Here is a 5,542-nt window from a genome sequence, read left to right on the forward strand (position 1 = left end):
AGTTCACATAATATTCAAATTAATCCCACAGTCAGGCATCCTAAATTTTAAGCCTAGGATACACTATAAGATCTAAAGCCTATGCTCTGATACCAACTGTGACGCCCCCACTTCTCCCTAAGGCGAACCAAAGGGTATCCGCGGAACGCCTGCCTAGCTCTCGCCAGGACTCAAGCAATTCCATTCAACTTATAGCCGGACCACACAATACAAGCCAATAATTTAGATACACTAAATGCGGAAGTATTCAAACTTAATAATAGTCATCCATTCTCCAAACCACACGTCAGAATACAGATTACATTTTGTCCAAAGGGTCACATCACGGGGTACCTATCAGCTTGCCACCCGCACGCGGGCATCCCTTACGGAGAGTTTCGCTTCGTGACTCTTCACGAACGAGAGGCTCGGGGCTTTTCCAGACGAAGGACTTAAGATCCCAACTGTCGGCATATGGCTCTGATACCAACTGTGACAGTTCTCAGGGTCACATTTCCATACCAAAAGTACAATTCCAAAACCAAAGGCATAACCAAAAGTAATAACAAGCCCTAAACAAAAGTACATCAAGAGGGCTTCTCCATTTTACCTCCGAGTTCAAACCTGTTAAGGAAAACAAATCTACAGGGTGAGCAAAACGCTCGTGAGGCCAAGAACACACATGCAACCACATAGTTCAGATAACAAGCCCAATAACAATTCAGGTATTATCTTGCAAGTAATTAATAACACCAATAAACTGTAACCAGAAACAATTCAAGGATATAGAAGCTCTCAGGAGCTAAGTTCCACATTTGCCGACACCGTTTATATATCTTTCCGTGATGACTCTCCGTCAACCGGATTGATATTTTCATATCCGTAGTTCACCACTTACTTCCCATCCGTCCACCATACACCACTTCGGGCCCGCACTACATTTATAAGGCGATACTATACGAGTATGCCAAGCGAGATCTCTCAATAGATCAAGCTTATCATTTGAGTCTCATGGCTCATCGAGGTTCCCGACCAAACCCATGCCGGCTCGAGTTCCAAGGTCGGCCTATGAGTTTGGGCGTCCCCCATTTGTCATGTAAATGTCGAGGAGATTCACTCCATCGACGTATGCAATCATAGCATACCATTTCATGTATTCAAGCATTTGATAGGTTTAAGCAGACACTTCAAGTCATGTAAACCAAGCAAATCATGTTAAGTATGAGTCATTCGTTTCAAATGAGAACGAGTGCGATCAAGTACACACTCGACTCCATTTTGTCAAAATCAGTTAAGCTAAGCATGAAATCAGGTGAATCAAGCATGAATCAAGACTTTAGGGTTCAAGTAGGCATACACTTGACACTCACCAAGTTATGCAAGCAAGTAAATTGGAGGAAGAGTTCAAACTTCCACAGTAGGGTCCTCTTGGAGGTCCTCGTGCGTGCCTGAGCAAATAATAGTGAATTATCACCCATATCCCAAATATCGAGGAATAATTCGTTCACTAGTATTACTCTAGGAAATTCCGTGAAAATGAATCTCAATTACTCGTAAATCGAGGTTCGAGAGAGGTTTAATAACATTCAACAATATTTAAGTCTTTATCTAGGAAATCGGGGATAAAACGTTTAGATAATATCAAAAGAATAAAGAGTTCTTGAAAAACTCTATTTCCTTGAAAGTTGGAAAATTTTCAGTTTTGTTATGAATCTTTGAAAAATCGTAACTCACTCGGCATAAGTCGAGAATTGGAAAACTTTATACCGTTGAAAACCTCTTAGAAAGTACTGCAAGTTCCTAGAAGACACTTTTCCATGAATCGAAGTGGAAAGTGCTCAAAAATGAGCCTAAAGTTGCTGTTCCAAATCACCCAGGATTGAGCCGGGGTTGGTTTTTCGCTAACTTTGAAAATTCGGCAGAATTCACTCGTTGCAAACCAGCCCTTGAAATTTATAGATCAATTAGAGGTGCAAGTAAGGTTTAGGTCAGAACAAACGGATCAAGAATCGGAGTTTCGAGCACCAAGATATGGTAGCTCAAAGTTGGGAAAAATTCAAGACTGTTACAAAATTTCCAGATTTGGTTCCAACTTTGGACCTTTAGTTAAGTGCCGAAACGGACTTGGATTGACACCAAATTTTGCAGTATAATACTTCCATATGAAGGTTATCTCTCTATCAAATTTCACGGAAAAATACCCTCGGGAGGGGGGTCATTCAATCAACCAAAGCTTGGAAAAATCCTTAAGGCAATCTGTCCAAATCTAAGATTTTCAAAACGAGCAGTCGCCGTATTTTGATCATAACTCTCTCAATTTAACTCGGAATTGGGAATGGTTGATAGTGTTAGAAAATAAATTCATAGGGCTACAACTTCACAGAAGAAATCGTTCCAAGTTTCAGCATACAACTGGTTCAAAATCAAGGCTCAAGTTGCAGCATTATCAAATCATTTCGGCAGAACGGAGAAACAGGACAGCCGACTTCAGATGAATGGTGTGGCTCACACACATAAAACCAGGACGTGCATTATACACCGATAAAAACATGGAAACGTCTAGTTTCAAATGCCGCTAACGGCACCTGATTTCGACGTCGGAGTACGGAGTTATGGACGAAATACAACCACTGGTCTGGATTACGGCGAAACCGTTTTCCAGTTTACTAGTTTTTGAAATAAATTCGTTTGAGCAACCAAAACTCAATATTTTTCAACGAAATTTTGTACACAACTTCTACAACATGTAAACTACACAATCAAGCCATTAAATCCTCAATTTCTGCAATAAAATGACCGAACAGAGCAGGGGCAAAATGGTCAAGTTTGGCCCTTGCTCTCTACGTGAGTTTCCTGCAGTTTTTCTTCAACGAAACACTAACTTAAACACTAATCCGTCATCATAAACTTCATCAAGCACAGAATCAGCAACAACCCAAGAGTGGGAATTCATAGAGCCCACTTTTTCCAACAATACAAGCTACTAAAGTAAAGATTCCAACTCAAATGCGTAAATCAAACTCCATAAACAAGTTTAAGAAGTTAGATGGCTACCTACTTTGATGGCTGTTCAAATCAGAAAATTTCGGTCCCTATGAAGCCTGAAGACAGCCGTGAAACTCCTCCCTTTTCCAGCCTAAGTTGTTGTCCAAGTGAAAAGCTAAACGAATGTGAAGTTTGGTGAGAATCTAGGGAAATTTTGGTAAGAATTTGGTTGAGTTTTAGAAGAAAAGAAATGGTGACTTTGGTTGTTCCTTTGCTGCAGTCTAGCCGGCCATTGTAGCAGAGAAAAGGAAATGAATTTCGGCTATGTAGCCTTTGCGTACAAAAGACGCTTGACGTCAAATCCTTTGATACGTCAAATCAATTTTTAACTAGTACCCTACGCGCGCGTTTTGTATCCGATTTCTCTTACGTTTGTTGCACTAGTGCACTAAATCTCTAGGGCCCTTACATTCATATAAATATTATTCATTCTTAATTGTCCCAAAATAATGGTCCAAAGTCCCTCAATTAAGCGCGCACGTGAAAACACGTATTTCTAATTTAGGCGTAATAAAAATTAAAACCTTTGAAAAATTCTTATAACGATCGTACCACTAGTTATTACTTGTGTGTTTAAACCTAAAATTGTCTATTTTAGGTCCATTGTATAGGTCTTAAATTTTTAGCTTATTGTAATCCCAATTGGCTAAAGTGTTTGGACACGTTTTCACCTTTTCACTAAACAAGCTTATAAGAAAATAATTTTTGAAACGAGACACTTTAAAAAAATATAACGAAGCTATAAAACCATGTACTTAGGTCTAATAGGCTAGAAATATTATTCGTGGCAAAAATCCAAATAAATAATTATTTTAGCCAAAATTAGGGATTTTAAAATAATGGAATTTTACGAGTCCTCACGTGAATTGAGTATAAATTCCTCCATTAACCTTTCTTAATCTATTATTGATCGTTCTTAATTCTTCAATATTAATACTCTCCCTATTCAAGTATAGCTTAGAAAAACATGCACCCGTCATTCCGGACTAATCAAATTTTCGAAAAACGAATTTTTCAACAAAACGCTTTAAAATTATAAAGAGGCGTCATTCCATATAAAAGGATTTAAAATGGTCGAAATAAATAATTCGAAGAAAATGAGTGAATAATCATTTAAATGTTCCAATAATATTCTATAAAAATAAGAAAATTTTCGGGTTCTCACACCTTGCACAGCCTGGTTCCTCTAGTACTATTATAAAAACAAAGAAACACATACAAAGCCTACTAACATATAAGAACCACGCGTTAAAAGAACAATTCACCGAAAGACAACATAAAGCAAATATCAAATCATCAAGTATACCAAATGTCAACCACAACAAATGTAACGTACAAATCCATGCATTTATCCATCTAACATAATTAATACTCCTACATATATTTACAAAAGCTACATAGCATCTATCTAAATAAAAAATTTGCAAATTTTCCACCTTGCAAATACCACCTAAGCAATTGGAGTTACAAAACTCACTAAAATATCATTGTTTCACCTCCTATGTAATCAATTTCACTCTAATACAACACAGTTCAAACTAATAACTTTTATAGTTGCCTATCCACATCTCAATCAATTGACTTATATTCCATATATTCCTTATAAAAAATTTTACATGGTACCTCATTTTACTCTAGTTAATCAATTATCCAAAATGCGGAATAACTGAATAACTGAAAAGTTTAGTTCACAAGCCAACTGTGACGCCCCGAAAAAAAAAATGAGTTTGTACAATTTGGATTTGGGATCAATTTATGTATAGTTGGGAATTGTTTCCGCTGCATTTGTGACATGTAATTATTGGAGACTTGGATGTATATTTGTGGACCATGTGATGTATATTTGATGTTTATTCTTGTAATTCATTTGAGAACTTTAGTGAACGACTGAGTCCCGGCGAGAGCCGGGCAGGCGGCCCGCCGAACCCTCTGGTTCGCCTTAGGGGGAGGTGGGGTCGTCACACCAACAAAATATATCAACAGTACATATTCACAGATGGATTGGTAAGAAACATGTTACTTCTTGTTTTAGTATAAATCACGTTTATTAAAAGGATTAATTTTATATACACTGTCAATGTATACACTATCACTATTAGATATACAAAACACGTGTAAAATTTGAATTTGAAATTCAAAATTTGCTCATGTGTCATCCATCTAACCGTGATAATATATACACTAAAAGTGTATATAAAATTTACTCTTATTAAAATTATTTAACAAGATCATGAACTTATTATTTTCAGGATGACACAATTCAAGCATTTGTTTATGGCAATGAGACCACCTATTTAGACAATCAGCTCCAAATCAATTCAACCAACTATATTGTCAATACAAACATCTAAACACTACTACCACCTGATGCCAATTAGGAACATGTCCTTATGGGATAATATTAACAATCCAAACCTTTATTCAATGAGTCCAAAACATTCATTAATTGCCAACTCAATCGAACCTTTATTCAACGAGAGCAAAATATTCATTAATAATTTAATGCCAAGTCACAATT

General features: G+C 36.9%; 1 long non-coding RNA gene across 2 annotated transcripts; it reads right to left on the minus strand.

Annotated features, from left to right (window-relative positions):
* Positions 1-205: 205 nt before the first annotated feature.
* LOC113719648 (uncharacterized) lies at positions 206-3,221 on the minus strand. Of its 2 annotated transcripts, none has more exons than XR_003454959.2 (3): positions 3,038-3,221; positions 1,350-1,427; positions 206-603 (listed from the first exon to the last, which is right to left on the minus strand). It is a non-coding gene; the product is annotated as an uncharacterized lncRNA (long non-coding RNA). The 2 variants fall into 2 exon arrangements; XR_003454958.2 differs by having other exon boundaries at positions 3,034-3,218.
* Between the last annotated feature and the right edge of the window lie 2,321 nt (positions 3,222-5,542).

The sequence above is a fragment of the Coffea arabica genome, chromosome 11e (genome assembly GCF_036785885.1).
Source record: "Coffea arabica cultivar ET-39 chromosome 11e, Coffea Arabica ET-39 HiFi, whole genome shotgun sequence".
Taxonomy (NCBI): domain Eukaryota; kingdom Viridiplantae; phylum Streptophyta; class Magnoliopsida; order Gentianales; family Rubiaceae; genus Coffea; species Coffea arabica.